Source organism: Sorex fumeus, unplaced genomic scaffold, assembly GCF_029834395.1.
Source record: "Sorex fumeus unplaced genomic scaffold, SorFum_2.1 ptg000081l, whole genome shotgun sequence".
Lineage (NCBI taxonomy): Eukaryota > Metazoa > Chordata > Mammalia > Eulipotyphla > Soricidae > Sorex > Sorex fumeus.
Genome location: NW_026606138.1, coordinates 14,197,121 through 14,215,533, shown reverse-complemented (window position 1 = coordinate 14,215,533; position 18,413 = coordinate 14,197,121). Strand labels below are relative to the sequence as shown.

Sequence of the window (18,413 nt, the reverse complement as noted above, 5' to 3'; positions counted from 1 at the left end):
AAGATGGGACTTAAAACTGGTACTTGCTTAGTATTCAGTACTGGAATTTACTTAATACTTGAGGCTGGGTCTTGCTCAGAACTCAGTGCTAGGACTTACTCAGGACTGAATACTGGGACTTGCTTAGTACTTGAGACTGGGACTTACTCAGAACTCAATGCTGTGACCTTGTCGGTACATGAGGAATTTACTCAGTATTCAAGGCTGGAACTTGCTTAGTACTCAGTACTCTGGATCTGAATAGGTGTTTTCCTATAACAGTTGCAACTCACACCCCATTAGGAGACATGTACAGTGATAATGCACGTGTACTTTAAGCATATTCCAAGGACCAGGCGTGAGCAGGAGTGTATCTTTGTGACAGGAAGATTTGATTCATTACGTGTTTACTGAGCATGTGAGGAGTGCCAGTCAGTAGACTTAACAGAGAAAAGAAAACTCACTGAGGCTCTCCAGGAGAAAGGACTTCTGTTGGACCAGGACAGGACTCCGTGCGGTCTGCTTCCGCCCAGGGGCTACCCTTACTACAATGAAATTTCTTTCTTTTTAAAATTTAATGGGGGGGGGGGGTCAGGGGGACGAGGACGGGGGCTCTTGGACCACATCTGGTGGTGCTCAGGGGTTATTTACAGCTCCGTACTCAGAATGGAACTAGGGTCAGCTGGATGCAAGGCAAGCGCTTTGCTTGCTGGACCTCCCCTGGAACCGCACTATGGGATGACCCGGGAGAGCCGATCCAGGCAGTGAGCTTGGGCCCACTGCGTGAGTTTTTTGCACCAGCGTACAGGTTAGGGCAGCCGGAGAAGTCCGGGTCACATCTCTGTTATCTGGTCCTGGATGAGCCATGAGTTCGGAGCCGGAGCCGGAGGAGGGCAGGGAGGGGGTCCCCGCCTCTCCCAACCCCCCGCCCACCGGGAGGAGCCCTAGGATGGTGCGTGGTCTTGGGCAACCGCGTGCGTGGAGCAGGTGGGGCGGCCCCGGCCCGCGGCGCGCCTGTGCGGTGAGACACGTTGCGGGGCCTCAGGGTTGGCATCAGGGGGACCCACGGGTGCCACCGGGCAGCGGCGGTGACCAGACGGGCCGCACAGGCGCCAGCGGAGAGCCGAGACCTCCCGAAAGAATTGCCCCCACCCCCAGGAGGGAGAGAAACGCCCTTTGTCCCCGAGGGAAGGGGCGCGGGGAAGCGGCGACTTGCGCGCTCCGGGGCCTCTTGGCGCGCGCGCCGCGGCGTCTCTATCACGCGTCGCCAGCTCGTCTCTCCCTGCAGCCGGGGCGGGGGTCGCGGGTCCCGGAGCGAGGGCCCGTGGGCGGCGCGGGGAAAGCCTCACTCGGGTGCCACGGCAACCGCGTCCAGGCAACGCGCCCCGAGCGCCTGGGGCTGCGCGCGCCCCGGGAGCCCCAACCCGGCCGGGCGGCGCGCGCTCATTGGCCGCGCCCGGGCTCCCCGCGCCCCGCGCCCCGCGCCAGTCCCTCACCCCGCGCCAGTCCCGTGCGAGATCATGGGCCGCCGAGGAGCGCCCGCCCCCCGCGCCGGTGAGTGCCGCGTCCTGGACCCCCGGCCGGGCCTCCTCTGGGCTAGGGGGGGTCCCCGCACCCGGGGCGCCCCGCGGACCGTCGGTGACCTTGGGCGCACGCCCAGGGAAAAGAGGCTGGGGGAGAGTGCGTGGGCCGGCCCGTGCCTGGCCCCTGAAACCTGCAGCGCGCAGGGGCGAAGTTGGGCACAAGCACAACTGGCGTTGCATGTTTGCGGGGGCTGGAGGTGGCTGCGTGAGAGCAAACCAGCGCACCATTGTGTGTGTGTGTGTGTGTGTGTGTGTGTGTGTGTGTGTGTGTGTGTGTGTGTGTGTGAAGGGGGCGGCGGAGAGCTGCGCGGAAGGAGTACGGGACGTGCTGGCCATTCGACCCTCGTCCCAGGGGAGCGCGTGACCTTGGGCACTGCACCTCTCTGGCCCCTTCCCTGTCTAGGAGGCGCTTGGGCTGTTTGCACCGGCTGTTTGCAGAAAGGGCCCCCAAGAGTCGTTCACAGCTAACGGACATACTAGGTGCAACCCTGTTTGCTCTGCAAAGACTTTCCATGGACTGGTTTCCAAAGGGGCCAGAAATGCTAGTTTTAGGCTGATGGGGGAGTCATGGGTGGTCGAGAGGCTGGCATCTCCAGACGCCGGCATGAAAAGACCTCTCTGTGCTTTTACAGTCACGAGCAAGATCAGGGCTAGCACTCCTGAGTGTTTCTTTCCTGTAGTTAATCTAATAGGAAACTTTGTATTTGAACAGGTAAAATTAAAACGCAATAGTGGTAGGCAGCAGCGGATGAAGTGAGTCATTTCTTCAATATGCAAATGTGTGTGTGTGTGTGTGTGTGTGTTCATGCGCGCCTGGCTGCACTCACGCCCTCATCTTTAAGTCTGTGTGTGTCAGTGTTAGAAATAATGTCGGAGGAGTAACCAGAAATAATGCTGGAATGACTTGAATCTGCACAAGTGCAGAGCACTCAGAGACAGCTTGCTCTTTAAATGAGCAGATTTGTGGAAGGAAATCTGTTCTTCACCTAGAGCCTTCCCCAGGTTGCACACTGCCGTGGGGTGTGCGTGGGACAGGGGGTGCCCCTGAGACCAGTGGGCTGACACCTCTTCTATTTTTAGCCTGGGCTCCTGCTAAAAAAGACAGAGAGCAGGCCCCATCCAGAGTCGGCTCAGCCCTTCAGCTCCCTCTTCCCTGGAGAGGGAAGGGAGGAAATGTACTGATCCTCTCCCTGGGCACTTGGATTCTCACTCCAGTCTGGTTTGCTTTGCACAGAAATGTGGGCAGGGAAGACAAAAATGTCAGTGTTAATGAATAAGCTTCTGCAAGCATATTTACCTCTGGGTTTAATCATCTTGAATGGCTTACGTGTTAACAATCTGATAACTCAGAAAAATCCCCGGCACCCAGGAATTCCACCACCAGGCTCCACCAGCCCTCTCATGAATCACACCCATTAACAAACTGCTCGGCCTTCTCTCTGCGGTTTCCCCGCTCCAGCCTGCCCTCCGCTTGCTTTCTGTCTTTCACCCTGCGGCCATGTTCCGGTGTTTTCACCTTTCTTCCACCCCTTTCCAGAGCCTGTGTGAACCACCTGCTCCAGATCCTTCTGCTCAGATCTTGCTGGAACAGGGCTGTGGCCACCCTCTCTGTGTAGGGCCACTGCAGAAGTACCAGCCGTGGTGAGCCTAGTCAGGTCCTTGTCCTCAGGCCAGGCCGCTTGCCGTGCGCCTGCGTGCGCCTCCTCCTCTCGGCCAGCGCTTGGTCAGCCTGAGAACTCCTCAGAATCTCTGGAGCATCTGGGGCGGGGAAGCCAATGGGGCGTTTTACACTCCCTTAAACCTGCAAAGTGGTCACAACCTGCAAATCCCTGTTTTAAAGACAAACCCCCAAAGGAGGGAGAGAAAAACCAAGCTGGCCCATGATTCTAATGGACATCCAGGCTTGGAATCATCTGACTTGATACAAAGATATTCACAAAGTGCTCCTGGTTGGTTCTCTTCTCAGTTTCATCTCTCCTGAAGACTCTGGGCTTTATGTTGAGGCTCTGTTCTTTGACCTAGAAGTACTTGAAGGTCCTTGACAACATCTCCCACAACCTTAGTTTCCACTTTCCTTCAAACTGTTCACCTCATAGACTTATTCAATCCTGGAAGGGTTTATTTATTAATTTATTTGCTTTTGAGCCATACCTGGTGGTGTTCACAGTTTACTCCTGGCTCTGTGCTCAGGGATCATTCCTGGTGGTGTTCAGGGAACCCTGTGTCATTCTGGGGATTGAACTGGGATCTGTCATGTGCAAGGCGAGCACCTTACCTGCTGTGCTCTCTCTCTCTCTCCAGTCCAGGGAATAAGCCCCTCTCATCAAGCTCTGAACCTTGAACATTGGCTTCCTTAGCTGGAGCCTTGCAGCCCTGGAGTCCACTATCTGTTTTGAGGCTTTTAGTCCTTTCCTTCGTCACTTGTCGTTCACCCCTTTGTGGTCCCCTTTCTCCACTTGATGTGCATGTGTGTTTCCAGACACCTCAGTCCCCTTTGTCTTAACCTGTTGGACCTCTCCTATTCCACTTCTTAGTCCCAGAACACCCTTAATATCTGCTTTTATCTTTTCTCAGCCAAATTATCCAGGAGAAAATCACAGACTTTCCCAAATGGTTCTACCACCCAAGTTGTGCTGGCTCTGATTTCACCTATGTTTTTATCTCTCGAAGATAAAAGAAAAGCCCATTCCTTTAAAAAGTTTGTTTTGGGCCACACTGGTGGTTCTAAGGACTTACTCCTGGCTCTGCATACAGGGAACACTCGTGGTGAGCTTGGGGGACCATATGGGGTGCGAGGGATTGAATCAGGGTTGGCTGTGTGCAAGACAAGTGCCTTATCTGCTGTACAATTACTCTGGCTCCTTCTTATTTATTTATTTTTAAACGCACGATTGAGTTCCATAGCCAGGGCAAACATTTCCATTCTTCAGACTTCTAGTTTCCTTTCCCGAGAGGCTTTTCCTGCTGATAAGATGAAGAGGGGCTGGAGTGATAGTAGAGTGGGGAGGGTGCTTGCCTTGCATGTGGACAACCTGATTCAATTCCTGGCCTCCCGTATGGTGCCCGAGCATCATCATGAGTGCCGCCAGGAGTAAGCCCTGAGCCTTGCTGCGTGTTCCCCTCCCCCAAAATGAAGACTGTTTATGGGTACATTTGACGGCCTCTTAATATAAGCTCCCTGCCCGCTTCTCTCCTCCCAAGTGTTTGTCCTTATCTACATTTGTCCTGTTTAGATTTTCCTCTTTCTCAGAGAGATCATACCTCCCAGTGTCCCGTCCCCCCCCGACCCCCCCCCCCCCCAGCAAACTGCAACCCGGATCCCCCAGCATTCATGCCCGGGCTCTGCCCTCCCGGTCACTGTCACTGTCACTGTCACTGTCACTGTGAGAACCATCAGCTCTCCTCTCTCTCCCCTTTCTTCAGACCTTCCTCACTCTCCCCAGATCTCACCCCACCCTATCTTCAAATCACATTCTTTTTTTTTTTTAATTGGGGGTGGGATAAATAAGGGATTTGACCCATACCCTGGCAGTACGCATGGATCACTCCTGGCAGTGCTCAGAACATTCCAGGAGGTTCTGGGGCTGGGCCCAGATCCAGAGCCGTGTGCTGTCCCTGCCCAGCCGTTCTGCGCATGAGCACCTGGCACCCCGCCCAGGGATCCCTGTGCTGGGTCACCAGGGACTGAGCCACCCAGAGGTGGCCCCCCCACCGGCTCCCCATGACTGCTGAACCCGTGGAGTGTGGGTGTAGGGCAAGGGAGTGAATTTGAAGTCTCAGAGTCTAGGGGGCTGCGCTCTTTCAGGGGTGTCTGGGCTGTTGAGTCCAGGCCTTGAGCTCTGTGCTCCTCAGAGCCCTTGGTGCGCTGAGGCCCCTAGGAACCCCCATGCCCTCTCCCAGCTTCTCGCCCCAGGCCCAGGTATGCCCCTTCCCTCTGAGCTCCCAGTGAGCCCTGCCAGCTTCCAGCCTCACCCCTTCCTGCGCCCACTTCCCTGTCGGCCACTCACCCTGCGTCCCTCCCTCTCATGTGGCCCTGCACTGTGAGCCCAGACCCAGGTCCTTGCTTAGAGCCCAGTTGTCCCCAGGGGCCCTGTTCACCCCGTGTGTGGGTGTGAGACCCCTTGTGCAGGTATGAGACCCTGTGTGTGGGTGAAACCCTGTGTGAGGGTGTGAGACCCCATGTGCGGGTGAGATCCCGTGTGTGGTTGTGAGGGCCCTTATGCGGGTGAGGCCATGTGTGTAGGTGAGACCCCGTGTGCGGGTGAGGCTCCGTGTGCAGGTGAGGCACTGTGTGCAGGTGAGGCCCGCCTCAGCCTTGTCAGGCGAATGCCCCCCAGTCCAGCACAGGTCCCTCTGCAGACAGGCCCGATTCTGAAGGTACAGCTCCAGCAGGGTGAGTGTTGTGGTGCCTGTCAGGTGTCTACAGAGGGAGAAGCCCTGAGGTTGCACCCAGGGGCTGAGCCTGGCATCAGCCTCTGGCTCCCGAGCAAGCCCCCACCGGCCCTCCCCGGCTCTCCTCTCCCTCCTCCCTCTGCCTCTGCTGTGCTCACCTCAGCCCCCACACCCTGTTCCCCCTGGCTGGAGGGTAATGTAGAGAGGAAACGGGTTCATTTCAGCTGCTCTGCTGAGGTGAGGCCCAGCTCCCTGTCACAGCCTCCCGCTCTGCTCCATGGTCTTGCACTGAGTTTCCCCTCCTGGCTCTATGCCTCCTGGTCTTTGCCACGTGTTGTCACTGGTGATGATTGAATGGCTTATGTGGCAGCATCTTTGGGGTACCCCAGGACGGTGACCAACATTAAGGAGGCATCAAAGGCCCCCTTCAGGAGTGGGGAGACAGTACCGTGGGTGGGGCTCTTGCTTTGCACATGGGTTCCATCCCTGATTACCACCAGGAGTAAATCCTGAGTTCAGAGCCAGGAGTAACCCCTGAGCACTGCTGGGTGTGGCCCCCAAACAATTACAAACACAAAGTCATCTTCATTGTCTCTGTTAGCACCAACTGGGTCCTTGATGGCAGAAGTGAGGCATTAGGGGATTATTGGTTATTTCACTGGCAGCAGGATTGCCCCCACCTTGGCTGGCTGGTGGGCACTCTTCCCCCTCCAGAAAGCTTCTGTGCGGATTATTCTCTCTGGAGAGAGTAGCTGTAGAAGTGAACGCAAGACATTCCACCGCCAAGTGCGGCTTCAGTAAGAAGCATGTTTATGTGGGAGAGTGTGGGGTGCTTTCACAGTAAGGAATTCTTAACATTGTTGAGCCGGGGAAGATGTTATTCAGAAACCCTGGGTGCCTGCAGCTTGGGTTTTGTTTATTTCAGGTCCCTTTTCCTCCCCCCTACACTTTTAATCATCTCTGGGAGAGCTCTGGAGTCCTCCCCTGCTCTGGCGAAAATAGTTCTAAAATGCAGGCGCTGAACTCAAGTCAATTGTGCAGAGGAGTCTTGGGGACCAGTGCTCTGCGGGGAAGTCCCGCCTCGCCTGCCAGTCTGAGAGGCAGGAATCGCTCCTTCCTCCTCACGAGGGCAGAATGCACCAGTCCCCGCCTTCACCTGATCCTTGGAGCCTGGGGCCGGGGGCAGGGAGTTTAGTAGGTGGAGTGTTTACACCAGCTCTTAGAATACTTCTTTTTTCCTCTATTCTAGTTGTTGCATTTGGCACATTCCCCTTTTTAAAATTTGGGCATGTGTCTCCTCTAATGCTAGAAAGAAAAATTTGCCAAATATAGCTGTTGTTCATCAAAAAAGCACCCTAAAAGTCATACCAAGACACCGCCTGTCCCCTGAGTGCCAGGTGTGATAGTGGACAGTATGGCAGGCCATGGCCTGGGCCCAGCGTTTCCCTGGCAGGTGATAAAAACCATGGGTCTATGGGATGGGTATTTGATCATTGTATAATTGAAACCCAAGCACAAAAAATTGTTAGTCTACAACTGTACCTCATGGTGTTTCACTAATAAAAATTTAAAAAAAATTAAATTAAAAAAATGGGTCTTTGTGGATTAGAAGAAAACAAGAAAATGAGCAAATATTTGTGGGTGTCGGCGAGGAGTTGCAGTTCAGAGTTGCAGATTCATTAGTGGCCCCTGTTATCCCTAAACAGCTCAGTTTGGGAGACAGACTCCACAGAGTGTTCAAGTAACAATAGGAGACTTAAATAGCATTTCAAAATAGCTGTTATTAATAGATGGGAACAAAACCAATCTGTTTTTCCCCCACCCCCTCACCCACCCCCAGGGGTTCTCTGAAAAAAAAAAAGTGAGCTTTTGAGCTGTGGCCAGTGGGTTAAAGCCACACAGGTAGCCGTTCTTGGGCCCTAGAGGCTTCATGTGGCAGCTGGACCTGAAAGAGGTTTCTTGTATGTCTCAGGCTTAATGATCTCATCCTGTGTCAAGGGGAGTCGGCACTGGCTGGAAGTCAAAGGGTTTGGGGCATCTCAGAACGCTTGGTTCTGTTTTTATTTGTAAATGGGTCAGAACTACAGGCCCTCCCCATCTTCCTGTCTTCAACAGGATTCCTTAAGAAAGAGAGAGGAAAGTAAACAGGGTCTTGCAAAGAGCAGTCAAGCCATGTTTTGCAAAAGGCACCAGAACTATCTGTCTTGGGCCCCAGGGAAGGGACTCGCCCTGGAACTGCAAGCTTTGGGATGAGGTGCTGGCAGACAGCACCCACTCATGGCCTCTGGACCAGAGGGGCCTGGTGCCTGTCCCCCCTAATGCTCCGCAGTCTAGGGCTCCTCACTGTTAACCACAGGGTGATGAAGCTTCCCGAGGGGAGAACAGTAGCATGTGGGGAGTTGTTCAATAGAGTTTCAGTTCCAGAGGTGAAAAAGTTCTAGTGATCTCATATATGAGAATGTGCACGGAGTTAATATTGCTCTACCGTGTTCCTAAAAATATTTCAGGGTGGGGGCAACCATAGTCCTATGGGTAGGGCTCTTGCCTTGTACATGACCAACTGGGTTCAAGCCCCAGCTCTGAGCTCTGCAAGGACTAATCCCTTTGCAAAAACATAAACAAAAGATTTCAGGAGCCAGAAAGAATAGGGGAAAGGCACCTATATTGTATGCAGCCAACCAAGGTTTGGTTCCCTTTCACAGCATAAGGGCCTCCAAGCTTTGCCAAGAGTGATCCTTGAGCACAGGGCCAGGAGTAAGTCCTGAGCACCACTGGCTGTGTCCCCACTCAATTTTCCCCCTAAATTCAAATGATAAATTTCATGTTATATATAGTTTTAATCTGTAGCACTGAACAAATCCTGTTGTTCATTGATTTGCTCAAGTGGGCACCAGTAACATCTCCATTGTGAGACTTGTTACTGTTTTTGGCATATCGAATATGCCACGGGGAGCTTGCCAGACTCTGCTGTGCAAGTGGGATACTCTCGGCAGCTTTCTGGGCTCTCCGAGAGGGATAGAGAATCGAACCCGGGTTGGCCATGTGCAAGGCAAATGCCCTACCCGCTGTGCTATCACTCCAGCCCAGTTTTAATCTACATTTTAAAAATAATGAACATCATATTTAGATTTAACTGAGTCATATCATCTTTTAAGTTCAGGACCAGACTGTCTCTTGGTTTTGATAGAAACAACAAATGGGTAATTTCTGTTTCCTTTCATTTTTTTTTTTTCACTTTTTCCTCACTGACTATTCGAGTTTTCACTTGAATTTTGGTTATTTTGACTGGGACTGTGGCTCAGTGGTAGAGCACTTGCCTTGCATGTATGAAATGCTGGGTTTAATCCCTATGCAACCCCAAAGTAAATGTTTGTTGTCATGAAAATAGTACCCTTATTGAAGTATTTTGAAAAGGAGGAAAGAATAAATTTTTTTATTCTATTTATGTTTTGATTTCCTTCCACTCCTAAAAAAAAACCCACATTATTACATAATGCTTTTAGCAGTGGAACCCCTTACATACTCTCCCCTATGGGAGGCTGAGGAACTTTCTCGGTGTTGGCTACTCTATTAATTTATGTGGGTAGGGAATGAAAGAGCACAGGTAAAAATATCATTTGCTACTGAGGAAGGTTTTGGATGTGAGAATGCTCAGTGTCTTAGACACCATGGAAGGCCTTATTCTTTCTTCTTGGATGACTTACCCAGATCCGCTTCATAACCAGTCCAGCTATGCCCCGTATATGCTAGTCCAGGCTGCCTTTTGCAAAGTAAGCTCCTCTGATCTTCAAACTTGGGCAGAGGCACTGGAGAGATAGTACAGCACGTAGGGGCCTGCTTTGCTTGCAGAAGACCCAGGTTCAGTCCCTGGTATTCCTGTGGTCTGTGGAGCACGGCCAGAAGTAATTCCTGGGTGAAGAGCCAGTAGTAAACCCTGAATATCGCTTGGTGTAGTCCCCAAACAACAACAACAAAAAAACCAAACAAACAGCAGCAACAACAACAAAACCAGCTCTGGCAGATGTAGGAAAAGAGGAACTCTCTCTCTCTCTCTCTCTTTCTCTCTCTTCTAATTTACTTTCTTAATTTGTTAATTTTTTTTTGGGAGGGGGAGCAGGGATATAGCCACACCCAGCTGTCCTCATTCCTGGCTCTGTGCTCAGGGATCTCTCCTAATAGGGCGCTGGGGGCCCTATGTGGTTCTGGGGATCCAGCCTGTTTTGGTTGCATGCAAGGTGAGTGCCCTACTGGCTCTTCTGTATCTGTAGCCCATAAGGAGCTCTCTCTGTCTCTTTGTGTCTTCTCCCTCTCTCTCTAACTCTCTGTTTCTCTCTCTGTCTCTCTCTCTGGCTCCCTCTCCCTCTCTTTCTAACTTTCGTTCTCTCTCTCTCTGTCTCGCTCTCTCTCTCTGATTCTGTTTCTCTCTTTTTGTTTTTGGGCCATATGTGGTGATGATCAGGGGTTATTCCTGGCTCTTCGATCAGAAATTACTCCTGGCAGTATTTGGGGGACCATATAGGATCCCACAGATTGAAGCCGGGCCAGCTGAGTGTAGGCGAGCACTCTGCCTACTGTCCTATTGCTCTGGTTTCTGGGAGCCGTCTCTTACAGAGAGGGACTGAGCCCACTCAGCTGCACTCCCCCGTCTGAGCTCTGCGGAAAGCTCCTGCTATGAGTGGTCTTTCTGCTGCTGCTTTTCCCTTTGGCATGAGTCATCTCTAGCTTCAACGGTACAGCCCTCGCCCTTCTCTTTCACTGAAAACAAATCATCTGCCTAGACACCAGCTATTTACACAGAGGAATTCCTGCAGTTCTGCGCAGGGATGGGGTGTGGGGAGCAGCATTAAAAGGAAAGGCAGATCCAAGGAGAGAAGTGTCTGTGGGGTCAGAGAGGAGAGGAAAGGTAGGCGGATGAGGAGTGGCTGTCCTTGATTGCGAATGTTTTGGCTTCTCTCTCTGATTGCCCCAAGCATGGTGAGCTTCTTGCCCTGCGAAAGAGGAGGAGGATGGGGCAGGATGCCAAGATGGAGTTGCAGCATTTGATAGGGGCCCTAAAACTCTTATGTTGAACTGTTTGCATGCCCTTGGTTGTGGGACTCTGGAGCAAAGCTGCTTTCCAGACCCTGGAGGTAATTCTAAATAGCAATATATATATATATATATATATATATATATATATATATTTGCTCGAGCAGGTCCAGTAACGTCTCCATTGGAGACTTTGTTGTTACTGTGTTTGGCATACGCCACAGAGAGCTTGCCAGGCTCTGCTGTGCGGGCAAGATACTCTAGGTAGATTGCCGGACTCTCCGAGAGGGGCGGAGGAATTGAACTCGGGTTGGCCATATTGGCTACGTGCAAGGCAAATGCCCTACCGCTGTGCTATCGTTCGATACGCCAAACACAGTAACAACAAGTCTCATGATGAAGACGTTACTGGGCCCGCTCGAGCAAATCGATGAACAACGGGAGGACCGTGACCGTGAGATATATATATATATATATATATATATATATATATATGTATATGACCTTCAGGCAGGGGAGATAGAACAGTGGGGAGGGTGCTGGCTTTACATGTGGCTGACCCTGTTCATTCTCCACACCCCTTATGGTCTCTCGAGTCCCACCAGAAGTGATCCCCAAATACAGAATCAGGAGTAAGACTTGAGCACAGCGAAGTGTGGCCCCCCCAAACTAAGTAACCAAACAAAAACAAAAGACAGTCTCATCTTATTGTTTTGTTTTTTTCTTTTTGGGTCACAGTCTGTGATGCACAGGAGTTACTCCTGGCTCATGCACTCAGGAATTACCCCTGGCGGTGCTCGGGGGACCATATAGGATGCTGGGAATCGAACCCGGCTCTGCTGCATGCAAGGCAAATGCCCTCCCCGCTGTGCTATCACTCCAGCCCCTCATCTTATTCTTTTAAGAAAAGAAACAGCCCCTTCCTATGTTAACTAGAATATGAATGTTTTCTGTACATGATCATAATAATGACTATTTTAAATTGTTGCCAAGGGCCTGGCTGGGGGGTAGCTCAAGGGTCCGACTCCATGCAAGCACTAGGTCTTAGGTTTGACCCCTAGCAGTGTCTAGTCTCTAAGAACTGTGGGAATGATCATGACGGTCCTCAGCACCTCTGGGGAAAACCCTCTTCCCCAACCAAATCCACTTAGAGAGCTGCATATACTCTTTGAAGCAGATATGTCAAGTTCTGATGAACATGGACATTTATTTATTTTGGGTTTGGGGTACTCAGGGCTTACTCTTAGCTCTGCATTCAGGAATCACTTCTGGCAGGACTCAAGGAACCATAGATAGTGTCAGAGATCAAACCTGGGTCAACTGTGTGCAAGTCAAGTACCCTACTTGCTGTACAATCTTCAGCTCTATTGTTGGACATTTAATCAATCACTTTTTAATAGAAATTCTAACATTTGGGTTATATCACATGTTCAGAGTAGATATTTGCTATAAGGATAGAGATTGGATCAAAGCTAGTTACTATTGTCCTGTAATTCCAATTTGATGATCTCCAGAATGTATGGTCCCTCGAACCTAAGAAAAGATTGATTTATATGTGTGTGCTGATTACCCTCAAGGTCTGTACATGTTTGTTTTTTACTATTTTTAAGTGAGGTCAGAAGGAAGTACTTTTATTTACTTTTTTTTAACAATGTAATGAACTGTGAAGTTTAAGAAGCAAAACACTCAGGGACTGCCGCCAGCAGGTCAGTCTGTACCTGTGAGGTGAGTGAATCAGCAACCTGATGGCGCCTTCAGATATCCAGATACCCCAAAATTGCTGCTGTGTCTTTGGTCAGACCCCAAAAACTTGGGGCAAAGTTTACCAAGAAAGTAAACGGCCAAAAGTTAGGTATGTGGGAAACACACCCACAAACCACCTCCAGCTGAGCTATATAATTGGAGGCATGGCCTCTCTGGTTCCTGATCGAACTGATTAATGGCCATGATCCCAGAGACTCAGAGACAAATCTTGGAACCAAATGGCTTTTGGCAGAGATGTGTCCGGTTCCCACAATGGGTTACCGGCACCAGACCACCCCAGGGGGAAAAGGGTGTTGTCCCTCCACCTGCTCCCCCTTGGCGCCTTGGTGGCTGTCATCCTCCAGAGGTCATTGGACAGTCAGGACTTGGCCCACAGTAACGAGACACATGGGGCCTCACGGGATGGGGCTGGAGCCGGCCCTTTCCTCCCTGCCCCAACAAGACCCCACGTCGCCACCCAGGAATGGCCTCTCTGGCTCCTGATCAAGCTGCTTAACGGCCGTGATCCAAAAGACTCAGGAACAAATCTTGGAACCCAGCAGGTTTTAGCAAGAAATCCCTCCAGATTTAATTGTTAAAATTTCAGAGTTCCAAAATCGCGAGGCCACTACTGCGGCCGTGCAACATCATATGTTATTCATAACCAGCAATAGGAAACAAATTGTCTACTGTTGCTTTTTCGGCAGATCTGAGTGTTGGGGTAAAATCCCAAATAATAATGGTGGGTCTGGTGTCGAAATATTGAATATAATCAAAGTCGAGAGAGAGTAATGTGGAAATCATATGCCCCACAGGTAGGGGGAGGGTGTGGGATGGAGAGTATACTGGGGTTTTTGGTGGTGGAAAATGGGCACAGGTGAAGGGACAGGTGTTTCATGTATGACTGAGACTTGAACCTGAAAGCTTTGTAACTGCTCTCACGGTGATTCAATAAATAAAGTAATAAAAAAGGAAAAAAAAAGTAAGGTGGAGTTCATGCCCAATTCAACCAACCTAATCAATGGCTGAATAAATAGCAATACTCCTACATTAAAAAAAAATAAGAAGCAAAACATTATACAGCTTATGTCTCTTACCCTTTGTATCCCTCTAAGAGATAAATTAGTGACCCTGATTAGGTATTTATCATTTCTGTATTCAGCTTTAGATGTTACAGATTTGCATATTTCAAGCACTTATAAAAATGTCATCATCATATTATGACAGCAAATATATTTCAATTCTTCTACTTGATTTTTAGTTAACATATGGCTGCACTTTATTCACATTGGCACTTTCAATTCTAATTCATTTATTCCTACAAATATTTTTCATTGAATGAGTGTCATGGGTTAACCATTCACTTGCCTGCAGTGTGCATTTAGCCCTCCTCCCTCCACTTTTACATTTAGAACTAGAGCTACCTTAAGTGTTCTTGTGAGTGTCAACTGTGGAATACATGTAAGAGGTGTTTAGGTAGTATGTGTACAATATTAATGAAGATGGCTTTGATGTACACAGTAACTCCTCCCCACAACCCGTGTGCTCAAGGTTTCTTGTGATTTCAGCTCTTCTGACAAAGCAGATTTATACAATATTGAAGCTCTTGTTTTAACTTCAATATTCTTTTCAGTTGTTTCTAAGCAAGACAACCACTTTGATTTCTTCAAGTTGTATGATGAAATGAATGTCCTTATCCCCACGGGCAGAATGAGGCCCTGTTTGATTTGGCGTCTCTGATGGCTGACTGAGCCCAGACCTCCAGCACCTGCTGGTCTGCCCTGTTAGGGGTCTGAGCAAATCCCATATCCCTCCTGCTCAAGGAGCGACTCACAAAGATCTGAGCTTCTGGAGGCAGCAGCCATGAGACTCACTCAGGAAGATACTGATCTCCATCACAATGCTGCGAGGCTCACCTCTGACTTTCACAGGTTTAGATTCCTGTGAAGTCAAGGTAGTAGGAGATTTCCAGGTGCCAGCAGACCAATGTTCTGCAGTTTGTTGGTGCTCATCAGAGGAACAGGTCTCGTGCGTAAACTCAGAGTGAGGAAATTAGCTGGCAGGTAGACCAGCGAGTCTGTTTGCAGATTCCTGTGTATTTTTTCACACACATTAAAGGGAAGCCCTAGGTTTGCTTGGTGGGTGATGGCTCAAGGCAAGGGGAGTAAGCAAGATTTTGAGTGGCTGATGTCATTGCAAGATGTCTTTTTGTTTGGAGTCACACACAATGGTGCTGGAAGGCTTGCTCCCAACTCTGTGCTGGGGTGGGAGGTGAAGGTGTCACTCCTGGCAGTGTTGGGAACCTCGTGGTGCCTTCTACATTCAGAGTGTGTGCTTAGCCCATTGAGCTACCTCTCTGCCCCACACCACAAGATCTTTAAGGCATCCCTCTTCATTATGAAACATTTTGCTATTCACATCCTTAGGTTCTTAAGTTTGCCTCTTCACTCAACTTTTTAAATTTTGCTTTTTGGGTCACACACATCGATGCTCAGGGGTTACTCCTGGATCTACACTCAGGAATTACTCCTGGCGGTGCTCAGGGGACCATACAAGATGCCAGGGATTGAACCCAGGTCATCTGTGTGCAAGGCGAATGCCCTACCCACTGTACTATCGCCCTGGCCCCTCTAACTCTACTTTTACTAATTGTGATATATATACCATCTCTAGTGGCATATTTGTTCTCCTCAGAATATAACTCAGTTGATTAAATTCAGCATCATACATACACTACACACACACTTATGGTTTTCATCACATCCCACAGTGCTCAGGGTTTATTCCTGCTCTGCGCTCAAGGATTATGCCTGGCAGGTCTTCTGGGACCATATGTGGTACTGGGATTGAACCCTGGTCAACCAACCCAGTGTACTGTCACTCCAGTCCCTGACTTGAAATCATTTTTATTAAAATAACATTGCATTATAACATTACATAAGTTTTATCTGTTGCTGACTTTTTAAAAATCACCTGCATTGTTTCACAAAACAAAGAAAAATCAAAGACCAAAAAGTGAAACTAAATCATGATTATATATTATAAATCATGATTATATATTACTGATGTAAGGGAAAGCTTAACAATTTTGGTAGATACATTACAGGAAATATAAAACAGCATTCAATATTGTGATGTGCTACAATTTAGCAATACCACACCTAGGCTGTATGTGAAAGATCTGAAAACACAAATTGAAAGGTCATTTGTGTGTGTTTTCAAAAGGTGGCAGAGCTCTATCTCTCCTGCCTCCTGCACTCAGTGGTCTCAGGCTGCTTCCCCAACCCCCAGGGAGGTCGATGGTGACGGGCAGATGAAGGAAGAAATGAGGGCCAGGCTAGTTGGTATCAATTGTAGTTTATTCCAATCTCTACTCCCCTTGTTTCTCTCTCTCTCTCTCTCTCTCTCTCTCTCTCTCTCTCTCTCTCTCTCTCTCTTTCTCTCTCTCTCTCTCTCTCTCTCGACCAAGCCCCCCTCAGATCTTACAGTCTCTTACAGTCTTAGCTTATATAGCAATCATGTAAGGTGGTGACACAAAGGTGGGTTGAACATTAACAAATCAACAAAGAGAGCTGAGACCACTTCTCCAGGAGATTAACTCAAGGATAAAATCTCATCTAAAGAGTTTACTCCAGATTACTAGGAGATTCTCTCAAGGGTGGAATCCCAACAAGGGTGTGTTCTTTCCTCAGCTAGTAATCCACTTAAATAGTTGTAGTAAATCTACTTCTAATATTTCTAGCAATGTCATTCTGTAAGAACACATAAGAGATATAAACTTACAGTTTGATTCTTCCTGAGAACAACTCACTATTCCAGACCTCAGTCCTCAGGCCAGGTTTGTCTTCCTAACCCCAGCAGGGTCTCCTAGTCTTGTCATTACTTTTGGATCATGACAGCATTTGTCCATGATCATGACCTCAACTGATAGTTGGGTATTGTGGCTCTTTGTCCTGGCCCATTTTGATGCCAGGGTAGCTGCCCCGGGTCCATTCAGTCCCTTGTCGGGACCCTGCTTTTGGGGTGCTAAGAAATAAGGGCAACCGAGTCAAGAAAGCAGATGCCCAGGAGAAAATATTATTTGGATTAATCAACTCCCAAGTTACAAAAGCATATTAACTGTTTTCCTGTGTCCATACAGAAAGGACATTGCTTTAAGGTAAACTATGCAAAAGACGGAAAAAAGCAATATTTAACTAACAATACTAGTTCTATGTCCTAAAAGGATCTGATCTTACAAGTTAACAGAATCTAATTAGGGGGAAAAGTGATTAACTGGTTGGAGAGGAGAGCACAGAGAAGAGTTTACAGATATACAGAGGAATGGGAGTGACTCCAGAGCGCTTAAACCTAAGCTTCCTGTGGCAAGGGAGGAAGGACACACCAATGTTATCCTAAAATGTTTAGAGTTATACTCCAACAATCTGCACCCCTAGGTTCAATAGCAGAATTAGTTACAATAACCAAAACTTAGTATTCATTTAAATACCTATTGATGGCTGAGTGGATAAAGAAGTTATGGCATATATTTACTCATTGAAATACTACTCTGCTTTATCCACTCAGAATACTATCTGAATGGATAAAAAAGCTATGACATATTTTTACTCATTGAAATACTATTTAGAAAAGATGAAGACATAGACTGGGTGCTCAGTTGTGGAGAGAATGCCTCGACATATAAGGAACTGCAAACAAATTTTTATTATCCAAAATATATCCTGCCATTTGGGATAAAAATGAATGAAACTTTGTTGTTGTTTTTTGCTTCTTTTTTCTTTTGGTGTGGGGGGGCCACACCTGGCAGTGCCCAGGGCATACTCCTGGCTCTGTGCTCGGGGATTCCTCTTGGGGGTGTCCATGGTGCTGAGGATTGAGCCAGGGTTGGTCATGTGCAAGGCAAGTGCCTCTCCCTTGGTTATGTGTCCGTAGCTTCAGATGGATTAAACAAGGCAATATGCTAAGTGAAAGAAAGCTCAGTGAAGGACAATGATGTGGTTTTATGCACACAGTTTAACTCACATGGAGTATGAACAGTGGAAGCACATGAAAGACCCAAATCCCACCAATCTCTAACTCCCAGACTTAGCAAAGACCCTGTTGGCTGCCAGAAGGAACGGAGGGTGGGAGGAAGGGAGAGGCATCACTTTGTTAGTGTGTCTGCACTGGAACTCGGGTGGGGACAAAGGCAAGAAGCGAGCCAGTGGGCATCAGCACCAGGAAGATGAACAAATGTGCTTTGAGGAGTTGTGAAAAGGGACAGTGAAAAGAGGAGGGAAGGAAATGGATAGATGAGAAAGTGTAGGTGAAGGAAGAGACACTGTCCCTGGAGGAAGGAAGAGAAGAGCTGGAGGGAGGGTGGGAGTGAGAGAGAACTGGAGGAGAGTTGGCAGAGGGGAGAGCAGACTCTCGCTTTCCTCCTGCTGCCAAACCTCAGCCTGCTCTGGTCTCCTGCCCACCCGCCTGCCCTCCCGACCTGGATGCACCCCCACATAGCACAACTCTTGTCCCACCAGAAAGCCTCTTCCTGGCCTTTGGCCAGCTTTTACCTGTGCTTCTTAGAGGGGCCTTCAGCTGTCCTTGTCTCTGTCCCTCCACCCTTTTATTTGTTTTGGGGTCCCCGCCTAACTGTACTCAGGGTTACTTCTGGCGAGAGACCGTCACTGGTGCTGGACTCAAATATGGATT

At 49.1% G+C, this 18,413-nt stretch overlaps 1 protein-coding gene across 2 annotated transcripts in view; it reads left to right on the top strand.

Moving 5' to 3' along the window:
- The first annotated feature begins 1,052 nt into the window (after positions 1–1,052).
- The window catches only part of FAM81A (family with sequence similarity 81 member A), an 88,463-nt gene continuing 71,102 nt past the window's right edge, over positions 1,053–18,413 (top strand). For both annotated transcript variants that reach the window (XM_056130677.1, XM_056130678.1), the window contains exon 1: positions 1,053–1,533. The gene's annotated coding sequence lies outside the window, so the exon portion shown is untranslated. The remainder of the gene's footprint in view (positions 1,534–18,413) is intronic.